Below are 16,059 nucleotides of genomic sequence, written 5' to 3'. Positions count from 1 at the left end.
TCACCGCAGACCAATACCAGATGGTGTGAATAGCTGTAGCATCCCATAAAACCAAAAAAAAAGCTGTTTTGGGTGCAAATACTTGCATGTAGCAGTTTAAATTCCACTCTCTGCAAACGTATAGGTGAGTAAAACAATCACCTGGAATTTTTACAGGACAAAGCCACACGCGGGTAGAAGCACAGCTGATGTGAATTTGAAAGGATCCTTGTGAAAATGTTTTGATGGCATCTGCCCTCCTCTCTCCCTTCCTAAGGACTAGATTGTTATACCTGAACTCTTGCTGAATATTATTCTTTGTATTACTCCGGTGCCTAGGAGTCCCAGACACAGACCAAGACCCCATTGTGCTAGGTGCTGTACAAAGAAAGAACAAAAAGTTGGCCCTTGCCCCCAAAAGCTTTCAATTGAAACAGTATCTTACTCTAGGAACAGAGTCAGGCAGTCGGAGACACGACTCATGAAGTAAGGTGTTACTCAACATGAGCACAGCCTGGCCCTGTATGCGCAGAAGTCTGATTGAAGTCCCCGAATGCATGCTTTAGACTGAACAGAGCCAACTCAGGTGTGTGGGGATGAGGGAATTGTGAGGGAGCCAGTTCCAGCCCCGCTGCAATGTAAAGTGGCTGACGAGCAGATTTGATTTGCACCAGTTGTTTAAGGGCTGTTGACAGACAGCAGCTGGTGTAGGCACATTTATGGAGGAGAGCTACTCCACGGCAACCTCTCCCTGCCCCCGGAAGACCAGGTTGCCTGTCCTCACTGGGAAGGCGGGGGTGGGAGGAGTTGCAGGGCCTGGCTGCAGCCCAGATGCACACACAGGAAGTTTCCCTCCAACAGAGGAATTTTCTGCTGGACAGTTGCAGTTGCGTTGTGCCTCCTTTGTGACACCTGGATGACAAACGGGGGACATGACCTAGCTGAGCTACTTGCTCCACAAAGGCTATGGCACAGAACCCTCTCTCACACGGTGTATCGCAAACCTGAACGGGGATTCCGATACTTTCCTCTAATAAGCCATTTTTGTAGAAAAAACAGCTGAATAAAGAAAAGTTTGAAATCTCACGCTGGATTTCACAATGCATTGTGATCATTTCTAACTAAAAATTCACGCTGCATAAAAATAATCACGACTGGTACCAGATTAAACAGTTTTAGAGTTTATGTCTTTTAGAGACCACACGGGTAGAAAAGGTCGGCAAAGCTTCTAAGCGAATAGACAGTTTTATTTAAGTCCCAGGTTCCTCTTCGCTCTTAAGGTCTTCTTCTGCCTTGCACTCTCTCATTTTAGTCTGCAGCCAATTTGCTGATCTGCAATCCCCAAAGATGTGTTCTCTCATCATATTTAACTGTAAATTTGGCTTTGCACCAAACCAGAGCATGTATGTTCTGAGCCTGTACATTTATTTTAATCACTGTACGGCAGCTCCTGCCTCCTACCCTTTATTTTCTGAGTATATTTCTGTGTCTTCTTCAGGCAAGCAGCCTTTTAAGTGGGCTTGATCCTACAAATCGGCAAGAGAAACTAAAATTCTCCCTCTGCCTTTGTCTTGCTGGTATCTAAGGACCCCATGTACAGTATGCTTTCTCTCGATAATACCTGGCTGGAACTACATTAATGCTTGCATCCAGAAACAAAGCAATATAGGAAGTTAGTCACTTGCCTTTCTGACACTTGGCTGGAGACTTGAGATGAGACTGATTTTGAATAGATACTACAGCATTTAAAAGAACATGATTTTGACAGGTAAGGCTCGTAGTCCAGTCACTAATGTCTGTGTGGGGGCACCAGGATGGCCAAAAAGATTATATGCTACATAAAGTTTGTTGCCTTGCTTCAGGCTTGGGCTTGAGTACTACTTCTAACACCAGTCCAGTATGACATACAACCACAGTCTTTAATAGAAAGAGGTACATTATACTGTAGCATGTATGTCAAATTTCATGTACTCGTGTACATCACATGATCCTAAGCTATTCAGAAATAACCACTGCAATCAGTAAGCCAATTCCTGATCAGGAATTATTGCAGTTGCAAATGACTCTGGAAAGCAATAATTAAAAGAAACATTCATTTATTTCAATTAAGAAGATCTACGTTATTATTTGCAAGGTTGGCTAGAAACTGTCAGGGTGACTGACTACCTCAATAGCACTATATATATATATTTTTTAACTTCAGCAGAGCTACAAAAGCAGAGGGTTATGAAAAGCAACCTGACTGATGTGTTGAGCTCCTGGATTTCTACCATGCTAGGACTGAGTGGTCGTACAGCTTAGTAATGACAGGAATGATTACCTCTCAGGATGGATGTAATGCTACATTTCAGAGCTTAGGTGCATAACTGCTTTTCTCTTATTCACTCTCTCTTTTGTATGTGATGTATTCTAGTGAATGGCCCTGTAATTTTCCAAGCAACTTCTGCTTCCATAAGAAGCCCTACTAATGACTCTGCCTAGCGTCATCCTCTCCGCAACAAAATGAAAAACTCCCATGCCCAAGGCAAAGCCTGTTTTTACTTTTGCTCCTTTATTTTTGTGCTTGATGTGATGGATCTTAGAGATGCTCAATTAATTCAGTGCTAGGGGAGGGTTCCAGATTGTCAGAGTTGGATGTTGTAATTCTATATATATGTACAGGATATGGACAGCATATAGTGTATGTACTGACCTCACCATACTGGTCTAAAGTGCTTGAATATTGCTGGGAGGGATGAGGGAATAAATGGTCTGCCAACAAAACAGGAGCATTACAATGGATATCAGACAAACCAATTACGGTGACAATTGCAATGGTGGTGGGAGAGGGGTCTGCCATGGAGTCTCTTGTACATTAAGACCCATAACTCAGTCGACAAAAAAACCTGTTCCTCAGTAATTTAACATAATCCCCACTTTATGCCAAACCTGTTTGATTGTGGTTGATGCAGGATGTAGGATTCCCCCATAAACTACACCTCTACACCGATAAAACGTGACCCGATATAACACGAATTCGGATCTAACGCGGTAAAACAGCGCTCCGGGCGGGGTGGGGCTGCGCACTGCAGTGGATCAAAGCAAGTTCGATATAACGTGGTTTCACCTATAATGCAGTAAGATTTTTTGGCTCCCGAGGACAGCGTTATATCTAGGTAGAGGTGTATTTATAGTACAGACCATCATAGAAGTGTGGTCAGCATTCCTGGATATTTGAAGAGACGTGTGCCACGAGGGAGATTTTCCAAAGGCACCATCAACAGTCAGTGGGAGTTAGGCAACTAACTCCATCTGTGTCTTTGAAAATCTCCCCCCGTATATTTGACACTGCCGTTTAACCTCCGTCTTTTTCTGTAAGAGTCAATACAAATATCAATACAGCTGCTACTCTATTTTTCTTGCTCTTGTCTATAAATTATACATAAGCATCACTTTTCAAATGTCAGTGTTTTTATTTTGTGTCTTCTAAAATATATTTAGGATGTTGACAGGAAGCATGACACTTACACATACATTCTTGTACCCACTTCGTGCAAAAAATAATTTATGCAAAATGGCACATTTGCTAAGGCACAATATCCCTTTAAACACTCAGTAGTATCTTTAGCATTAAATAGTTGCCCCTATCAATGTAACTACTGCCTACTAAGCGTGCTGTTAAATCAGCAGCTCATCAAATAGTCTGATGCTAGGATATAACAAGTTTCTGATGGAGTTGTGTTCCCTCAAAGAGTGAGTGTTTTTCCATCACACTTTTAGTCACCTATTTTGACTGAGATCTAAGATCTTAATGCATCAATTGAGTTAATTCTCCTGCCAGTACATAAGAAATTGAAGTAATAAACCACAACCTGTTGTAGTGGTGTTAACATTAGTAGATACTATACTACCTGACGCCATTTTTAAACTTCAACCAAAATGACAAGCACATAGTTCTTGGGTGTGTCTCTATTTTCGCCTCTCCTGCCCCCCAACCACTGATGACTCATTCAAAGTGTTGACCTTAATTTCACTCTGCACCACTTTGATTTCCACACAGTAAAACGTTGACATGTTGTTCTTTCATTACCTGCTGAATTTAAAATTCATGATGCTTAGTGACATCTGGGTAAATTGCACCTTTTTATAGTTAGTAGATGCCCTGTCAAATGTCAAGTTCCTGCTCCAAACCACGGAGATTCTACAGCTTCTCAAGAAAACAGGTGAGACATTTTTTTAAACATGACAAAACTATGTATTTTTCCCTAACCTCATTCTCAGAAATGGCTGAACCATTTTTACAAACAAAATTCAGTCCATGGCAGGCAGGCAAACAGCATGAAAAATTTCAGCATGAAGGATTTAAGTTTGTCAAAGTTGCAAGCAGCTGAAAGCAGGGTCTTATAATGGGAAGTATTGGGGAACCTTAATTACAAGCTCCACCCATAATGAACTAGCTTCCTGAATAAAAATGAATGCAGCTGTGGGGCCAGCCTTGAGTCCTAATGCAAGCAAAGCTCCGGTAAAGGTTCCCATAAAGTTACACAGAATAGGGTATTTATGAGAACCAAAATTATAACTTTATCTGAATCATGACTACAGCATTCCCATCTTAAGAATTTTTTCATTTGGGACAAATGTTTGGCTCAGTTCCTTCCTATAACACATTTCCCCCACCCTTAAATATTTTTTGGCATTCGCCAATACTCGTGTATTCCCTGTGATTCTTAAAAATACCCTACCACTGTATGATTTTACATGTGAGGGCTGCCATGGTAACAGAACACACAATTTACTGTATCCCAGAGTTAATATGTGCATAGACACAGAATCTGCAGACACACAAATTACTGCCTCCCTATAGGCTGCTTCCTCTGGCAGGATTTTGTTGTTGTTGGACACATGCTTTATACGAGAGAGAACGAACAGACTCTTTGCATCTGCTCCTTCCCCCTTGGTGTTGTGAATAATAGGATGTGTAATAGAGAGGTGTCCTTTTACACATGGAGGAAGAAAAGGTTAAGCAATTACCAATACATTTACACACAAAAATATACTACACTCAAGGGAAGTAAATTCTGAACTAAGCTACAGGAAACAATACATTGTGCATACAGTACTGGAAATGAACAGACTATATTTTGCTAACGAACTGGTGCTATCATAATGAACAAAGGTTCTTATCCTAAATAAGGAAAATACCATTTAAAAAAATAAATGTCTGAGGCAAAATAAGAGCTTTGCAGAATAGCAATGGGATTTCCTGCACTGCAGCTGTGTGCTATTACCAGCTACAGTATATCACTCAAGTGCTGCTTTTAAAGGGGGTAACTGTCAGCCTACAGGGATTAAGTTTAAGAATTTGTAATTCATCATCTTTATTTGGAAGTCTAGTAGCTCGCCTCCCAAAATTAAATACTTTCTGTATCACAAGTAGACTTTTCAATTACTTCGAAACATGGACTGCATTTGCTTTAAATAAACAAATGACAAACTCTTGAATTTCTATTAATTTAAATCAACAGTTTAAAATTCAGACAAGCAAATATGTGACACTTTTTGAGATGTCTTAATATAATTACACCAACAAATTTTCCTGATTGTCAGAGTCTGCAACATTAACACAGTTGCTTAAAATATGATGTGCTTCATTGCCTTTATTCAGGCTGTAAGAATTGAGTTCCATTAGTCTTTCTGCCTAGATGTTTTACTGTAGATGTCACAGAGCCCAATTGGGCCCATAAGTTGCTGTTCTCTACTCTATTATTTTAGTTGCCCTTTTTGGCACTTTAACCAATTTTGATGTTCTCCAGAATTGGGCCCACAGTTGCAAGCAGCAATAGATTTGCAGCTTGAGTAAAATGGTATTACACACTGCTGTTCTCGGCACTGATTCAAGAACCCTGGCAGAAAAAGAAATCCCAACAAATATAATTCAAGAAGAGAATGGAAGAAGAAATGTAGAAAAACTGAAGAGTAACAACAGTGACTAAAAAAAAAAACAAAAAAAAAAACACCCCCCCAAAAGTGAACCTAATCCATCTACATATGAAAAGGAAATAATACAAGAGAGGGAAAATGGGAGTCTGCAATTTAAATGATAGCAACTGATGCAATTACTTATTTTTAAATACAGGCTAAATTCAATACCCTAATTGTGCATAGAAAATATATGCACACACAAAAATTGGTACTGTGTCTGTATATGGACACCTGCATATGTAGGTACACATTTGCCTATGAATGTACTTGAGCTTGGATGTCCATACATTTGTACACACACAACACTTAATTTTGCAGATGAAAATCAGGTGAAGAATTCTAAAGATCTGGCACATCAGGTTTTGTAGATTAATAAAATTAAATTACCCATATACATTAAAAGAGAAATCTTTTTTGAAGGAGTACACCATTGAAATTATAAAGAAGCTAACATTTTAATTTACTTCATTTCAGGACATCATTTCTCCAATGGCTGCGTGAGTGGAGCAATGGGTAACAAAAAAAAAAAAAAAAAAAAAAAGCAAAATCAATACCACTATTAAAATACATCCACAAATTTGCTAAAAATGGCATGCTGAGCAATACTCATGCTCAAGATGGCTGCAGATTGCCAAAGGGATGAGGTGAAGCCTAAGCATGTATTTGAGAATAAGTGGAAATAACCAAAGATTTGCACATGTTGGCACGGGCACTAAGAGCAAACAGTGGGATTTTATAGAAGCATGTACGTGATTAAGGAGCAAAAGTCCCCTTGACTTTCAGTGGGACTTAGGTATTTTTCAAACATCCCATCCATAATACTCAATTAAGGGATGCACAGGCCTTGTTCTAATCCTCTGTACCCGAAATTCCTTTCAGAATTTCTTTCTGAACTTCACTGAAGCCAGTATTGTGGACGTTCCCATCATTCCATTATTAATAGCTCACAGACTTCTTTTGCCTGTTGTATTTTACTGAAAATATTATTTCGCTTTCTATATTTTCATGTCTATTAGCAGTTTCCTAAAGCTTGTTGGTACCAATTTTATTAATAGACTATTTTTTTTAAAAAAAGGGAAAAAACTGGATTTTATTCCCACTTTTCATTTAATTTCACAAACACGTGTCCATATTGACTTAGAAAAATGCCACACCTTTGGAAAGTGCAGGCTGTGCTGATGAACTACAACATATGGTAGTCAACATTTTCAGGAACAGGTCCATGGAAAGGTTTTAATACCGTGCTCCAGTTCTAAAAAAAAAAGTGGTGGAATGTACTTCCATCCCAAAAAAAGGAAGTGCCTTCCAGCATTTCCGGTAAGTTTTGTTAATACTGAAGTACTGGAATGCTGTTTCAGCTCCCTACGCAAAGTGCCAGAATGGTGCTCTGGTGCATTCCAGCATGACTCAAGCCCTGCTTTAATAGATGTACTTGCTTTAATCGTTTCAGGATTGGGTTCTAAAACTGAAGGCTTGAACTCTAAGCCCCTGAATTAGAACAACCATCCAACATACAGGTCTGCAGCCGGCCATCGTTAGAAGGATAGAAATAAATCTCTATAAAATTTATGAAGTGTTCACCACAATATAGTGCTTAACGTGTATTGACTAAAACAGTAAGCAGAAACAGCATTTAAAAGTCTACTTCCTTCACTTAAAACATGCGAAAGAAATACCTTTCGAGACTGTAATTAGAGTTTCACTTTTATTCTCGAATATATTCCGTAGGAAGGTGTCAGAATTTGCACAGGATTATGGGAGACATGATGCAAACACTGCCGGATGTAAAATCACTCTAGAAGCAAATGCTGCAGAGAACAAGTAGAGGTGCATGTCAAATCCAGACACCTTGATCTAATTTGAATTATGTTGACTCTGCCACATTAGTTCAGACAGCGCTCCGTGATACAGCCAGCTGTATTGACATTTCCGATTCAACGTGGAACTTCCTCTTTTACAAAGTGTATGGGTGGAAATGTGATAATTTTAGCTGAGGTTTTTGTTTTCTTTTTTTTGGCACTTGTAGCTACTGGTCCCCAAGTCTTTTTTCTCTGCTGAATTGGTGCTGCAGAGATCAGCCCACTTCACATTTAGCTCGAGTTAAACCTATATTTAAAAATCAATATCTATTTTCTGAAGACAGTGGCCCAAATCATCAGCTGGAGCTGCGGAATGCACAGGGCAACTCGGGACACAGCGGTGGCAAGATGGGTGTTTGACAGATCAGTCTCCCGGCACTGCCCTTAATTATGCTGGCTGCTAATGGCCCCAAAGGGAGATTAAGACAGCTGGGGATCAGTGAGGTGCAGGAAGTCTTGGGGGTGGACATTTCTTCTGGTCACCCCCTATGCCACAGACAATAGACCTACCCTGAGACAATCTTCCCAGGACCAGTCACATTAGGTTTGGGGCTATCTTGTACCAGCAGCCCTGCACAAAGCACGGCAGTGTATACCAGAAACCAGTCTTTCTGCTGGATTGAAAACATTTGAAAATAGACTAAAACATACACATCTACCCTGGATTTTAATATCTACTGATCTTCACCAAATGCAGTACAGGCAATAGAACTGCTAGCTTCTCCATTTTGCTCCACCAATGCACCTTAATCCTATCCGGAGATACCTGGTAAATTCCTAGCTCCACTGAAGTCAATGGCAAAACCCTTGTTGATTTGAACAGGGACGGGATTTCCTCCCACCAGCTATACTGAGAGAGTATTTCAGCCTCTTTGTTGAGACTGCCAACTAGTGTTCCAAATAGTGGCAATTGTGGTGGTGGTGGTGGTGGTTCATATCTTGTGGACATTTATCCATTAAGAAATAGACAGATGTCACCAAGTTATTTCACAGAGGTATATCAGGCTATATTTTGAAGTCCATGTTCGGAGGTGGAGAAGGCAGTGTTTTTAAATTCGTTCATTCACAAGCTTATTTCTTCTGGTAAATTGGTAATATTCTTGTTGGTTTACTCGGGATTCATTTAATAAATACCATGTTAGCAAATTTGATATTTTAAGGACAACTCTGTAATGATATAAGATATTCAGGTATATGAATATGAATAATATAGTAATTCACATATTACTGCACCTTTTATTTCAGCCTTGGAATACTTACTCTCCTTCCATCTCTTTAGAGTGACAAAACTTCATCCCAGCGAGAACATTCTATAACCACTCACCAGTAAAACTGAACAACATTTACAGCGGCAAAAACAGGATATAATGCACAGTTAAACTTCATGATGGCTTGGATATCATTCTGTTCAAGGTAGCAAATGACATGTTCAGTACTTTTTATTTCTTTTCTGGTGTTATACATTCCATGGAAATAGAAACTCCCCATCATTTGTGAAGCCTATGCTACGTATGTACTGATAACAGAGAACATTTTCATGAAATGGACAAATGAGTTAAAATTAATGTCAAGATCAAAAACTGAAAAAATCTTGTCAAATCTGGGACCAACCCCCATAGCAAAAAAAAAAAAAGAACTAGCTAACTCAGTGGTGTGTGTATTGTATGTGTCCATCCAGTTTAAAGAAAATGCCATAAAACAGGTTTAGTTTACAGACAAAATGTGCAGGTTACATTTCTAACCAATGTTTCAGGGAAGGCCTTTTCAACTTGTCCTTGTGGGAAATCAAACCACAATTTAAGTGGTGACATTTCAGAAAGCACAAAAGCCTCACAGGATAAAATTATCTCACTATGAAAGGGATAAATAAGCTATTTACTACAAAAAATACTAGTTATGTCCAGCCATTCAGATTTTACTCTTTAATGTGTGCAATTTTATTCTGCAATCTAAAATGTGGCAACAGCTACTGAGATTATAATGAATGCTGGTTAGGCTAAACAAGTAATGAAGTAATCGTAGGAAATATACGAGACACCTTAGAAGTGACTGAGGCCTATGAAAAGGATAAAAACAGTTCTGTTTTGGGGTTGTTTTTATTTGTTTTAGTTTTAGTTACATTTTCTACTGCAAACACAACAAGAATACTAAATGAATGAGTAACGAATAAATCATTGTGAATACAACTGGTTGAAATTTTTCTGACTGAGCAGTTTTCCCCATCAGAAAATGCTGATTTGACAAAATCGAAATGTTCCCCAGAAATGTATCAGCATGTCAAAGTTTCTGAAGAAAAACTGTGAAAATGAAATGTTTTAATAAAGTCAAAGTTAAATGCGACTTTGGATTTTCCAAAACAAAATTTCAGAATTCCTGTTATGTAGGAAATTTCCAATTTTCATTTTGGATTCAGAATGGAGAGGAAAAAAAAATCAGAGTTTCAGAATCCCCTGTTGAATGCAAATTTTGGGTTCCAGCCAGCTCTAATGCCATCCTTTTCAAAGGGCCTAATCCAATGCCCACCAATGACAATAGGAATCTTACACTGCCTTCAATGGATCAGGCTCTGAGTTAAAGGAAGAATTAGTGCTCTAATTTTACAAATGGGGGAGGGGAGGGGACGACAGTGAGGTTAACTGAGGTCAGTGGCAAAGCCAGAAAGAGAGCTCAGATCTGATTTCTAACCCTGTGCCGAAGCCAGACGACCATGCCTTAAAACTACGTACATCCTGCCCTGAACTCCACCATCTCCCTCATTCCCTCAGTGGTCAACTACTAGTTGCCAATTTAGTCATTTTTCAACCTCTCCTGTAAATTCTAGCACCCTCTCTAATTTCAATTCCTGTGGAAAACTCTAACCCTTTTCCTTTGAACATCCACAAGCAAAGAAATCCACAAGTCTCTGATCTACTACACTCTTTAGGTACTACAAGAACTTCAAAAAAATTAATTTTGCATAGCACAATATTGGATATGCTGCAAAACCTACAAAAACATTGAAATGTTTAACCTTACTACTAAACTAATTTTTCTTATTTTAATAGGTTTACATTAAACTCCTAAAATTCTGCAAAATATTTTTGTGGTGTAGGAGTTTCAAAAGAATGGAAACCCAATTTATCAGGAACACTAGCACATTCTTGCTTATGGTGATTATTGAAGCTTAGCAAACAATTCTACAATGAGTCTGGTTTTGATTTTGTAAAACAAAACACCCTTTTAATTCTAAGTAGTCTTGAAATAAGGAATTCACATTTTTGCACATCTCGCATCCATATGATGGATCACTGTGTATAGGAGCTTATGGTCTCACACACACACACACACACACACACACACACACACACACACACACACACACTTGCTGCTCTAACACTTGTAGGAAGATGTGATAGAATTTGCACTAACCAAACATTTTCGTTTAATAAATGGATTTTGCCAGTGAAAGGTGTTACCACCAGCACACAAAGGAATCAGAATCTTCCAGCTGTCTGTGCATCCCAAGTACAGAGCTGTCCACATGCCAGTGAAGGCCAAGTTGAGGCCCCACCCAATATCTGATCCTCTATATCTTCTTAACAAGTAATATTATAAGTGAAATATTTTCAATTGCAAAAATGTGAATTATGTTTCTCTGCTTTGACCAAACTTGCCAGCGCTAAGAATCAGCAGTAATACCTCAAATTCTCATATATTCATTGTGCTTTTCCAGAAGAACATCATAGGACACATGCAAAATCTAAAATAATAAACTCGCATACAATATTTTGATTCTCCACTCTGTTATGCTGGTGTAATAACTGTATGACTCCAAAGACTTCAGCAAAGTTACACCAGTTTAAGACTGATTTCACACTTAAAATAATCACTTGATTATCTGTTCTGTTCATTCCCTCTGGGGCACCTGGAATTGGCATCTGGTCGGAAGACAGGATACTGGGCTAGATGGACCTTTGATCTGACCCAGTAGGGCCATTCTTATGTTCTTAAATCTATGGAATATACAGTATAAAGTTGCAATGACTGCAAGTGTATGATGCATACACCTATATTCGTGTGGGATTGAAAACTGCACTGAAAGCAACTGATTGGACTGAAATCCGACCCCCCAATCTGGTATTTTACCCCCATTATCTTAACACCTGTCTTGTACATGCATAGACAAATAAATGAAATCTTCACATATACCTGAACTTTAACAGCTCTCTGGTTTGCATCATTCACAAACAGAATGTTTCCAAAACCATTAGAGCACTCTGTTATCCCATCAGTTATTGGAATCATTGATGCCTTTAATGATTCTAGCATAATCACTGTAATTATTGCATTAAATCTAAATGTATAAGAAGTGAGAATAGTATCTATACCAGAATTCTTTTGTAGTATTGCCTGAATTTAAATTAAGCTAATGGCATTTTTTTTGCATAACACATTTTTTTGCACTTTGATAAACCCACTTTGTAGCACATAAAGCTCCGCAATAACTCAGTTATGCCACTCAGCTACACAACTCGTGAGAGTGAAAACAAGAACAAAGCATCTTTGTGTAAAACATAGGACGCCCACAGATATATAAACAGAGTAAATTGACGAAAGTACCGTCTGAATGTAGGGCTTTAATTTATTCATTAACAATTTATTCCAATTGTGAGTTACTAAGTATTGTTTCCTATCCAATAACAAACATTACTGATATGATTTTTAAATTGTATCTAATAATGAAAACTGGGCTAATGACCTTTGCACCTGTATGCTATAACTTGGATTTTAAAAAATTAAATGAAAAGCAGTTAATATTTCTTGGTGTAGGAAGAAAAGAACATATTCACTTTTCCATAAAGTGACAGTGGATTTCAGTTAATTTTTGAAATAATTAAGTAAGTATCTATGGGTGTCTATTTTTTGTCTGTCTCTGAAGTGGTTCTGTGGTGAGCACATGAAATTTACAATGGATGTCCTTCACATAACTAATATACATTATTTTATTTCTTGTCCCTAAATCGGTAAAAATAGTGCAAAGTGCTATTTTTCATCCACTCACATGCATCTTCAAGCTGTCCTGTACACCCACTACTTTTCAGCCATAAAATAGCTTTTTTTTTTAATAAAAAAAAGTAGGCATAAAAATAATGTGCATGAGGTAATAGCCCACTATTAACATTACCAGTGGTAAAAAAGAATGCTCATGACATTATGGTTACCATAGTAACAGTGCTCTTAAGTAGAAAAGAAACCAGAAGTGTAAAATTTTTAAATTCTCAGAACATAAATGGTGGCCGCTGAACTGAACGGAGTTTTCCTGTTCACATTTCTTTCAGGTTGCTACGGCTAATTGCATGGAGGGCTCTGAATTAATCTGGACTCTATCAACAGAGAACCAATGGAGAGCAGAGCACCAGAGTGATATCTCATACTTGTTGGAGCAAGTTCAGGGCATACGGCATCATTCCTAGGACATGTGCTTTGAAAGTTCACCTAAATAGGTCTCATTAGTATAAATATACTCATTTTACAAAACTCTCTCACAGGGTTGTCAAGAGGTTAAAGTCATTAGTTATTTCCTAAAAGAATACATAACACTGAGAAAATATTGCACCTCCACAACAGAAGTACTGATTAGCAGTACTATTAAAATAAGTAGCATGTTGGGCAAAATAATCTTTTGTTGGCAGCTCTGTTCACCCTATAAAAATTTCATTATGAACTTTCTTTTCCTTGATTAATACAGCCCAGAAGGACTTTGCTTCAAATATTATTTATAATTATTCATGGATTGTAAATGCAATCACAAATAAAGATGAGAGGAAAGCAGGCTTGCTGTTTAATAAATTGGATGAAAACACTGAACTTTAAATGTGTATAAAGAAGCAAATATGATCACCAATTAGTTTAAATCCCCAGTCAAACAATTAGGTTGTGTCAGATGTGGGATTTTCTTTTGGTTAATAATAAATGTTATTTATATAGCACATATCTGCTAATGGCATTCAGGATATTTCCCCAAAGCAAAAAGACACATGGCATTAAAATACAGGTGCAGAACCAGGTCCCTAATCCTTCAGTGAACTCTCTGCACAGGCAGTCTCCAGGCCCACTAGGAGTCGCATTGAAGGCCACATGGCTTTGTGAGGGTGTACCTCTGTGGAGTTCATTGTAGAATTGGGGCCTAGGAGTCATACAACCATAGAAATAGGTACAACAGATTAGGGTGACCAGATGTCCCGATTTTATAGGGACAGTCCCAATATTTGGGGCTTTTTTTGGTATGGGCTTCTATTACCCGATTTTTTACACTTGCTGTCTGGTCACCCTACAACAGATATAACCCACTTCAGTACCATCAGGAATTTTTTTAAAGGCAAAGCTGAATGCATGGCTCTTCTCATAGACCTGGGACAGAAACAGAGGTATGACAAGTGTTATTCTGTCTGTATATCTTTAAAAGCAAACTCCCTGTACCTACTATGTTTAAAGGGCAAGGTGCTGGATAAGGCACCAGATGATAAGAAAGGTAGTTAGAACCCATCTATCAATGTGTGAACAGCCAACCAGTGCAGAACACAAAGAAGTGGGTACACAGAATTCTGAAGACCTTCAACCACAGCATTACTGCCCTATTCTGCAGGGATCAGATCAACCTTTCTAGAAAACCCAATGTGCAATAGAGTGGCACAACAATTGTCCACCTTAAGTGTTCCAAACCTTCTACTATGATTACCATAGCAGGGTGAAGAGGAATAATCACAGCCTGGTGACATTCTGTAGGGAGCAGAAAACATCCCTGACCCTGGCTGACACCTGAGCAAAGGATAATTCCAAGCAAAGCATCCCTATTAACCAGATCAAGCACCCACCTTATCAAAAATTTGGAGAACTATTATTCATTGCATCATTACTGAGTTCAACACTTACACCTTTAGACACTAGCAACTGTTGTCCTTTGACCTCTAGTGACAAAGCTGGCTGCTATTCTCTTTTATCTTTCCTTTGCATATTATGTTCTTCTGCAATAAAGCATTTTCACTATTGTACTGAGCAGGTATTACAGACAATATTTCAAATGGGCACTTTGTTATGGGTCAGATTCTAAGAGGAGCTGTAACCCAGAACTCCCAATGCAGCTAACACCTTTCAGGATTTAACCCCATACTGATAGTGTCGTACTTAATTCTGCTTGCTGCTTTCTCCACCTTCTAAAGAGATTATATAGAGAAGTGCTAGGGAAAAAGTAACACAGTTACTGTCTCAGATACCAAGGTAACAGACCCTATGTTAGCCTCTTGCCAACTCCATACACCAGGTGACAAAGATATATACAGTTAACAAATCAAACAAATCCACCGAAACCCTAAAACAAAACAAAGGGCCTGATTCTTCTGGCACTTTGACCTGTTTTACACTGGTGTAACTCAATTCTCTTCAGTGAACTTACTCCTGATTTCCATGGGTTTATGGCAGAGCAGAATCAGGCCCCAAAAATTAATATTAGGCTGAGTAAGATGGGGAACAGAACTATTTCACAGGCAAATCACTCCACAGCCATCTTGCATAAACAATGCATAACAGAACCTGGAAAATTCTGTTGAGCTTATCTTTAACCACTGAGCATCACTCTCTCTTTACATTTAAATTCACGCCTTCAAGTCATTTTTCATTCCCAAAAGCAACAGGTCTTAACAGATCTAGCATGAAGCCTATTGTTTAAAACTGGCACTAACAGCTCTTCCTCCTTCTCTAACAGTGGGAGATTTTCCCAGGTATGTAGGAGGCAGGCTGTTTGGAGCCATTATAATGCTTGTTCCCTGCATGATCTCCTTCATTAAATAATCTTTTAATGCAACATTAATAGTAATTGCAAGATTACAGTTCAAAATATTTGATAACATCACACAATGCAGTTGAAAAGCTTCTGATCTCTTCTCTAAAGCTGGCAACGGGGGGCCAGCCTACTGTTCAGTGCCACCAGTACACAGAACTGAAAGCAATGCAATCCATTTGTTATTCCTATTGAGCCACGAGAGGTGTAATGTATAGAGGGCTGTCTGCAAATCAGTGGCTCTGGGTTGGGGTAGAGGGAGTTCTAGGACAGCCATGTCCATGTGTATGTCTTCATTGATTCACGAAATGGAGGTGTACCAAGCATGCATTATAGGGGAAGGTATTTGCATAATCGTCTCTCTCAGTTGTAACCTGTTTCTTGTTTAGACAGTCATGGATATTGTAGGAAATTAACTTTATCCAAGGCTTACCTAGGCTGAGC

General features: G+C 38.7%; 1 protein-coding gene across 2 annotated transcripts in view; it reads right to left on the bottom strand.

Moving 5' to 3' along the window:
- Positions 1-16,059, bottom strand: part of AFF2 (AF4/FMR2 family member 2) — a 492,794-nt gene that overhangs the window by 451,260 nt on the left and 25,475 nt on the right. The window lies entirely within an intron of this gene.

The sequence above is a fragment of the Mauremys mutica genome, chromosome 9 (assembly GCF_020497125.1).
Source record: "Mauremys mutica isolate MM-2020 ecotype Southern chromosome 9, ASM2049712v1, whole genome shotgun sequence".
In the NCBI taxonomy this organism is placed as follows: Eukaryota; Metazoa; Chordata; order Testudines; family Geoemydidae; genus Mauremys; species Mauremys mutica.
This window is presented reverse-complemented; position numbering and strand designations above follow the sequence as displayed.